Raw genomic sequence first — 9,766 nt, 5'->3', positions numbered from 1 at the left:
AGAAATGCCTATTTAGCTCTTTTGCCTATTTTTTAATTGGGTTACTTGTTTTTTTCTTGTAAAGTTGTTTCAGTTCCTTGTATATTCTGGATATTAATCCTTTGTCAGATGTATATTTCGCAAATATTTTCTCCCACTCTGTTGGCTGTCTTTTAACTCTGTTAATTGTTTCTTTTGCTGTGCAGAAGCTTTTTCGTTTGATACAATCCCATTTGTTTATTTTTCCTTTGGTTGTCCATGCTTTTGGGGTCATATTCATGAAGTCTGTGCCCAGTTCTACTTCCTGAAGTGTTTCTCCTATGTTTTCTTTGAGTAGTTTTATTGTTTCAGTGTGTATATTTAATTCTTTAATCCATTTTGAGTTGATTTTGTTATATGGTGAGAGGTATGGGTCTAGTTTCATTCTCCTGTATATTGATATCCAGTTATCCCAGCACCATTTGCTGAAGAGGCAGTCACTTCCCCAGTGTATATAGGCTTGGTGCCTTGTCAAAGATCAGATGGCTGTAGGTGTGTGGGTTGATTTCTGGATTCTCTATTCTATTCCATTGATCAGTGTGTCTGCAAGAACTAGTACATTTCTATGAGTTTCATGCAATTTCTAAAACACACCTCTGTATATTCACAGGTTCCATTTCCATTAATTCAACCGACCTCAGATCAAAATATTAAAAAAAACAATGCAGTAATAAAATAATAGAAATAAATAATCAATACAATATAACAACTATGTACATAGTATTTACATTGTATTACATATTATAAGTAATCTAGAGATGATTTACAGTGTATGAGAGGATTGTGTAGGTTATATGCAAATATAAAAATATATTAAAAAGCATTTTGTCTGAGGTACTTGAGCATCCGCAAATTTTGGTATTCCCCTGTGGATACTCATTATTTGACAATGTTTTGCATATAATTTAACATATCAATTAAGGTCAATTAGTTTTATAATTGTCTTTTTATAAGGAGAGGTATCCTTTTGAGAAGTTCCAAAGGTCCATCTTGAAAATCCCAAAGTTAATTTGAGGTCAATAAAAAGACTAAATTTAGAATTTAATTTTGAGAAGTTTGACAAAAGTATCAAGTTTTTAAAACACTTGATTAAAATAGGATCATAGGTCACTGTGAAATAACAATTATCCATTTAGCCAGAGTGATAATCAAACAATTTCAAGGGAAAATACAGCAAGTTATGTATTGTAAGAAAAATCTTAGCTCTTTAATAGAGAGGACTCAATTTTCTTAAGTGATAAAATCTTAATAAAGATGACATAAACCTCAGGAAATCACCTTGGTAAAACACACAATCTTTTGTTTCCTTGGCCTGTTACCAAAAAGATAAAGAAAAACCTTTCACTACTTTCTACTACGAGCAAAGGACAATACTTCAAGTAAACCTTGTTGTTTTAACAGAGAGATTCATAATATAGTTTTGCATTGGTGAACTTTTGATACTAATGGTTTACTTTTAGAAAAACATAATTTCCCTCTAATCCAAACCGGTTTAATCACACATAAAATTCATTGCACAAGAGTCAACTTCCAGAAACCTTCTACTACTTTCTTATTTGTTCAGTTTTTGACCTGTACTTTTCCTCTTCTCATTTTGTAGCAACTGATTTTTCTGCTTTAGGACAAAAGTTACTCTTTTCCACTTAACAGAATCACATCTTCCATTCCTCATAGCTTCCACTTACCAAAAAAAAGTCTTACTTTCCTTGCATACAAAGTTATTTCCGTTACTATTTCCAACTTTAATTACTGTTAATAATTAAATAGAATTTTTAACTCTTAGTAACCTTAATTTCTAGTAAAAACTCAAGAAGTAAAGCGATTTTGAACTGTCTGTCATATACCAACATTTTATGAATGTAAACTTCATAATTTCTAGAAACATGTACTTTCTCATAGAACACCTTTTTTCAAGTTTACTAACTGACCCAAATATATTTATTTTCTCTGAACTGGATAAAAACAAGACACCTAGATATATACACTAAAAACAAGTTGACTATATATATATATATATATATAGAATTAAAACAAGTTGACTATATATATATATATAATTAAAACTAGATATAGTAAGGGAAATATCTTTGAATGCAAAGAAAGTAAACTTATGTTTAACAATTATTGTTTCAGTATTTTAACTCAGAAATGAATCAGACATTTTATAAACATGTATAACTTAATTTATATAACATCTTTAAGATGGCAAATTACTGTAAAATATTTTTAATTTTTTTTACATTTTATTTTATTTTACTTCTAAATATACATTGTAGTTGATTTTCATGCCCCTTTACCCATTCTTCTACACCGGCTCCCCTCTCCCCCCCACATCATATCTGTTCACTTGACTTAAACAGTTCAAGGAATTTTTGTGATTTTTCTGTCTTCTTACCCCCACCCTTGATGTGTTTGTGTGTTTATTTTTTTTATTTATTTTTAGCTCCAACAAATAAGTGAGGACATGTGGTATTTCTCTTTCTGTACCTGACTCGTTTTACTTAATATAATTTTTTCTAAGTCCATCCATGTTGTTGTGAATGATAGTATTTCATTCTTTTTATATATATATTTGGGCTGATTCAAACTCTTGGCTATTGTAAATAGAGCTGCAGTAAATATTGGAGTATAGGTATCCCTTTGGCATAACGATTTCCATTCCTCTGTGTATATTCCCAACAGTGGAAGAGCTGGGTCATATGGTAGATCTATCTGTAATTGTTTGAGGTCAGAAACTGTCTCTTCTGCTTGTTCTAGCTTGCTGGTTAAACTCTCTGTTATGTTTTTTATTTCACTGAATCAATCCTTCAGCTCCACAGCTCAGCTACATTCTTTTTCAAGGCAGTGATTTCTTTGTACATTTCTTCTTTCAGATCCATTATATATTTTCTCATTTCATTGTGTTCTCAACTAAGTTTTCTTATATCTCATTTAGTTTCCTTAGAATTGTTACTCTAAATTCCTTGTCCGTCATTTCAAAGACTTCCTGTTCTATAGGATCTAGTGCTTGAGAGTTATTATTTTCCTTTGGTGGTGATGTGCTTTCCTGATTTTTCATATTTCTGGTGTCTTTCCTTTGGCGTTTTGTCATTGTATCCAGGGGAATCACAGTCCACTCATTTCACCCTGATGTCTGGCTTGGATTCTGAAGGGACTGCCACTTCTGGTCAGCAGGAACTAGCCTGGGCTGGAACAGCTGGCTCAGGATGTGAGTCCCCCAAGGCTCCTAAGTCTCTCCCGGGGATGGGGACCAGCCTAGGCTGGTTGGCCCACCCCACCTGCCTTCTCCAACATGGCTGGCTCAGGGTGTGGGTGCCCCAAGCCTCTTAATTCTCTCCCAGTGGTGAGGATGGCCTGGGCCAGAAGTCCAGCCCCACCTGCCTTCTCCAGGATGGCTGGCTCAGTGTGTGTGGGCTCCGAGCCTCTTAAGTCTCTGCCAGTGTCGGGGACCAGCCTGGGCCGGGAGTCCAACCCCACCTGCTTTATGCAGGATAGCTGGCTTGGTGTGTGGGGGTCCTGAGCCTCTTAAGTCTCTCCTGGGAGAGGAGACCAGAAGTCATACCCTGCCTGCCTTCTCCGGCCTGTCGTGCCCAGGGCATGTGGGACTGGAAGCTCTAAAGTCTCTCTACACAGAGGGGAACAACCTGAAATAGGGTTCCATGGTGTGTGGTTCATGCCTGTTCCAGCACAGGTCTTGGGTCTTCTGTCATCGCTCCTTAACAGTTTCAAATTGGTCATTCTGTGGGTGACAGTGACACCAGGAACTGACTACTTCACCATCTTGACTGGAGCCGGACCCCATTCCTGTAAAAGATTTTTGAAATGATAAGTTTATTTATAAATTTTATGCATTTACATTCAACCAATTTACTTGTTATTTTTTAAAATTTTTTATTTATTAGCACATTCATTCTTACAAATCATGATATTTCTTTATGCCCTTTGGTGGACTTATCACTTCTCCAACCGCCTTCCTCACTCCACACCATCTCTAGTATCCTTAGATGGGGTGGAATTCTCTCCTTCTGAAAGTTCAACATATTGTTGTGGTCTTTTCTTTCTTTCCTTTATTCCTCCTTTCTACACTTCTTCCCTCCATGCCACCCTTTCCCTCCTTTCTTCCAAGAAGCATGTTATGAGTGAGAACATGTGGTATTTCTCTTTCCTTGTCTGGCTTATTTCACTTAATATAACTTTCTGCAGACTCACCCATGTTTCTGCAAATGACAGAATTTCATTCTTTTTTATGGCTGAGTAGTATTCCATTGTGTATATAGACCACATTTTCTTTATGCGGTTATCTGTAAATGGAAACTTAGGTTGGCTCCATATTTTGGCTATTGTAAATAGAGCTGCAATGAACATGGGCATGAAGGTATCCCTTCTACATGATGATTTCCATTTATTTGATATATACCCGGTAGTGGGATTGCTGGATCATATGGTAGCTCTCACTGTAGTCATTTGAGAAATCTCTATACTATTTTCCATAATGGCTGTGCTAATTTACAGTCCCACCAACACTGTAGAAGAATTCCTCTTTCTCTGCATCCTCACCAGAATTTGTTATTTTTGGTCTTTTTAGTACTGGACAGTCAAACTGTGGTGAGATGATATCTCAGTATTTTTTTTTTTTTAAATATGACCAGTAAGAGGATCTTAACCCTTGACTTGGTGTTGTCAGCACCATGCTCTCCCAAGTGAGCTCACTGGCCATCCCTATATAGGTATCCAAACCCATGGCCTTGGTGTTATCAGCACCACACTCTCCCAAGTGAGCCACAGGCCAGCCCTCACTATGTTTTTGATTTGCATTTCTCTGATGACTTGTTATGCTGAGCATTTTTTCATGTACCTGTTGGCCATTTGTATGTCTTCCTTTGAAAAATGTCTATTCATTTACTTTGTCCATTTTTAAACTTGATTATTTTTCTTACTGTATAGATGTTTGAGTTCTTTGTATATTCTGGATATTAATCCCTTGTCAGATGTATACTTTGCAAATATTTTCTCCCATACAATAGGTATATTTTTGCTGTGTTGATTATTTCCTTTGCAGTGCAGAAGCTTTTTAGTTTGATAAAATCCATTAGTTCTTTTTTTTTTTTCTTTTGTTTCTTGTGCTTTTGGGGTCTTATTCATAAAATCTTTGCTCAGTCCTCTTACCTGGAGTATTTACCCTATATTTTCCTTTAGTAATTTTATGGTTTTAGGTCTTAAATTTACGTGTTTAATCCATTTGGAATTGATTTTGCTATATGGTGACTGGTACAGGTCCAGTTTCATTTTTCTATATATGGAGGTCCAATTTTCCCAGCACAATTTATTAAAATGACAGTCTTTTCCCCAATGTATGTTCTGTCTGCCTTTGTCAAAGATCAGTTGGCTATAAGTATGTGGATTGATTTCCGGATTTTCCATTGTGTTCCATTGATCCAAGTGTCTGCTTTTCTGTCAGTACTGTGCTGCTTTGGCTATGATAGTTTTGTAATATAATTTGAAGTCAGGTAATGTTATGCCTCTGCCTTTATTTATTTATTTATTTATTTATTTATTTGCTTAGAATTGCTTTGGTTACTCAGGGTCTTTTGCTGTTCTATATGAATGTTGGATTGCTTTATCTATTTCTGTGAATAATGTCATTGGTATTTTAATGGGGATTCCACTGAACCTGTTGTTTGCTTTAGGTAGATGGACATTTTCATGATGTTAACTCTTCCCATCCAAGAGCATGGTTTGTCTTTCCACCATTGTCTGTCCTGTTTAATTTCTTTCTGTAGTATTTTACAGTTCTAATTGTAGAGATCTTTCACCTCCTAGGTTAAATTGATACCTAGGTATTTTATGTTTTTTGGTGACTATTGTAAATGGACTTGATTTCATTTTCTGCTCATTTGTCATTGGAATATAAAAATGATACTGATTTTAGGTGTTGACTTTGTATCCTACATCATTACTGAAATTGTTAATCAGCTGTAATAGTTTTTTTGTAGAGTCTATGGAATTTTCTATATATAAGATCATGTCATCAGCAAACAAGGACAGTTTGACCTCATCCTTTCCAGCCTTTATTTCTTTCTCTTGCCTGATTGCTCTGGCTAGTACTTCCAATACTATGTTAAGTAGAAGTGGTGATAGTGGGCATTTTTGTCTTGTTCGTGTTCTTAAGGAAAAAGCATTGAGCTTTCTCTCATTCAGAATTGTATTGGCAATTGGCTTGTCATAAATGGCTTTTATTGAATTGAGATGATTTCCTTCTATACCTAATTTGCTGAGTCTTTTTTTTTCAAATATTTATTTTTTATTGAGTCATAATTGATGATACATATTTTGGGGGTTCAAAATTGATGTATGTTGATCAAAGGAATATTATTTGCATATACATTATTACAAATTGTACTTATTCTTTATGTCCCTTATCAAATCTTTCCCCCTCACCTCTCCCTCCCCCATCCTACCTCTGATAACCATAGATTTCTTTTCTCCTTCTGAAAGAGCAATGGTTACTCTGTTGATTTCTTGCCTAGATGACCTTTTCAGTGCTGAGAGAGGTGTGTTCAGGTCCCCCACTATTATCATAATGTAGATTATTTTTCTATCACTCTGGAGTGGGCTTTGTGGAGAGAGATATCCTCTTCTTTTCTTTGGTCTCTGCTGGTGACCTTCCTTGTGTCAATGTACTCGAGTGGCTGGTGGGCTATTTGCATGGTTGTTGTTTTGTCTAGCTGATTTTGTGGCAGCTGTGGCTATTGTGGTGGATGTGGTGTGCCTCCAACATGGAAGTGGTGTTTTTGGTGTGCTCCTTGCCTGGTTTCAGGAGGAAGACGTGGTCCCCAGCTTCATCTGTTTTCACATTCTAAGATGTTGTGGAGCATTTGGTTAGGAGGAGTAAAGGGAAAGGGGGAAGGAAATAGGGTGGGAGAAGGAGGAAGAAGGGGGTGTGGTTGAGGCCCATAGCATGTCCCTCATTCCTGCCTGGGAGACCAGGGGGCTTCCAGTGGTGGCTTCATCATTGATGGGTTGAATACAAATATAATGGGGTGTGTGGCTGAAGCCCTCAGCCCCCCCAACTCTCTGGCTCGGGAGACTGGGCTGTTTCCTGTGGTGGCTCAGTGTTCATCACTGTGCTGTGTGTGGGTGTTGAGGGGTGGCGCCAAGGCCCTCATCCACCCACCATACTGATTCAGGGCCTGGGGCGCTTCCTGCATCAGCTTGGTGGTCCTTGCTGGGCTGGTTGCAGGTGTTGGGTGCCTGATTGATGTCCCCTACCCTCCCGTCTCCCTGGCTTGGGGGCTCAGGGGGCTTCTACTCCTTCTAGGATTTATAGGTATTCTTTGGTGAAGTGAGAGCTTTACTAGTTAGTATCAAACGCTGTTTCTGGTCTGTGGGTATTTTGTTTTTTCTTTCAGTTCTGTGTTGGATTATTTGCTGTTCCCACCACTTTAAACTCTGCAGTGGAACAAATTTGTTGTCCATTGCTTACTTCAAAAATGGGGGATGTTCCTGTGATGATCAGCACTTGAGTCCTTTGGTTGAGGTAAATTGCTGCTTTGCTGCTCATTCCTTGGGGAAGGCTTTTTGTGTAGCTCAGGTTTTAATGGTTGACTTTGTAGGTACTTCAGGATCTCCTGAGATCTGGTAAACTGGGTTGTGTAGAAACTGTGGTCTGGACCTGAGTCTTTTCAGCAAACAGCATGCCCTGCAGTTCTATATTCCTGACCAGTCTACACAGAGTTGGCCTGTACTAATTTGAGGGCAGATCAGCTGTTCTTGCTGTGTTCCAGTGTTCCCTTGGTGGGCCTGTCTCCCCCACTGCCTGCACTCCAAACACTTCCCATTGGGTGGGACATACTCTGGGCCCTTGTGATGATTTACTGGCCTCTGAGTGACTTCTTTTCTCAGTTACTGTGGCTCCTGGCTCCTATGCAGGTCCACAGAAACACTGTTAATGGTCTAGGTTTCCCAGAGGCCACCAAGGCCCTCTTCTCTCCTGCTGCCTCCAAGCAACTTCATACAAAGGGCACAGTTGTTGCTTTTACTAGCTCTTGCTCAATGCACTCACGAGCTCCAGGCTTGACACAGCCAGGATTCAAAATGGTAGGAGCAGTCTTTCCTTTCTCTCATCATGGCTTCTCCTGCCTTCATGAACTTCATAGGTCTCTCCTCCTCTTCCCCTGAACTCTAGCAGCCCCAGATTGGCTGTCATTGCTTTTTAATAGTTGTAAATTGGTTGATTTTTGGAAGAGAGTGACACTGTGGGTTGTCTATTCCACCATCTTGACCAGAAGCTCCAATAAGATTTTTTCTCCTGAGTCTAAATAAAGAAGCAAAGTTGAATTTTGTCAAATACCTTTTTTGTATCAATTGAAATAATGATATGGTTTTTGTCTTTGGTTTTGTTGATCTGGTGTATCACAAACCTCCCCTGCATCCCTGGAATGAATCTCACTTGATCATGGTATATAATTTTTTTGATGTGTTGCTGCAATCTGATTGCTAGCATTTTGTTGAGGTTTTTTTGCCTCTATGTTCATCCAGGACATTGGGCTGTAGTTTTCTTTTTTTGTTGTATCTTTATCTGTTTTTGTTTTCAGGGCGATATTGCCCTCATAGAATGAGTTTGGGAGAATGGCTTCTGTTTCAATTTTTTGGAAAAGTTTGAAGAGAAGTGATATTAATTCTTTAAAGATTTGATAAAATTCAGCAGTAAAGCCATCCAGTCCTGGAATTTACTTTGTTGGAAAATTTCTGATTACTGTTCCAATCTCATTGCTTGTTATTGGTCTGCTCAGGTTCACTATTTCTTCTTGTTTCAGTCCTGGTAGTTTTCATGTGCCAGAAATTTATCCATTTCTTCCATGTTTTCAAATTAGTTGGTGTATAGTTTTTTAAAAGTCTGTAATGATTCTTTGTATTCTGTGATATTAATTGTAATGTCACTTTTTTCACTTCTCATTGTTATTATTTGAGTTTTCAGGCTTTTTTTCTTAGTTTGCCTAGCTAATGGCTTGTTTATCTTGTTTATCTTCTCAGAAAAAACATTTTTTGTTTCATTGATCTTTGTATTTTTTAATTTTTGGTGTCTATTTCATTTAGTTCTGCCCTGATCTTGATTATTTCTGTCTGTCTACTATGTTTGGGATTGGATTGCTATTGTTTTTCTGGTTCTTTTTAGGTATAGTGTTAGTTCATTTATCTGAAATCTTTCCATTCTTTTGATGTAAGCATTTATTGCAATAAATTTCCGTCTTAGTACTACTTTTGGAGTATCCCATAGGTTTCATATGATGTGTCTTTATTTTCTTTAGTTTCGGGAATTTTTTTGATTACTTGTTTAATTTCTTTTGAGACTGATAAGTCAGTTGGGAGTCTGTTGTTCAGTTTCCATGCACTTGAGTAGTTTCCAGAATTTTGCTGTTATTGATTTTCAGTTTTAATCCATTGTGGTCTGAAAAGACAGTTGGCACAATTTCAGTTTTTTTTTTTAAATTTGCTAAGACTTAATTTGTGACCTAATATGTGGTCAGTACTGGGTAATGTTCCATGTGCTGATGAGAGGAATGTATATTCTCTAGTTGTTGCATGAAATGTTTAGTAGATATCGGCAAGGTCCAGTTGTTCTAAGGTGTAGTTCAAGTCCTGTGTTTCTTTATTGATTTGTTGCCTGAAAGATCTGTCTAATGCTGATAGAGGGCTGTTCAGGTCATCCACTATTACTATGTTTTGGTCTATCTCTTTTTTTAGGTCT

This window comes from Galeopterus variegatus, unplaced genomic scaffold, assembly GCF_000696425.1.
Source record: "Galeopterus variegatus unplaced genomic scaffold, G_variegatus-3.0.2 Scaffold5055, whole genome shotgun sequence".
NCBI classification, from domain to species: Eukaryota; Metazoa; Chordata; class Mammalia; order Dermoptera; family Cynocephalidae; genus Galeopterus; species Galeopterus variegatus.
This window is presented reverse-complemented; position numbering follows the sequence as displayed.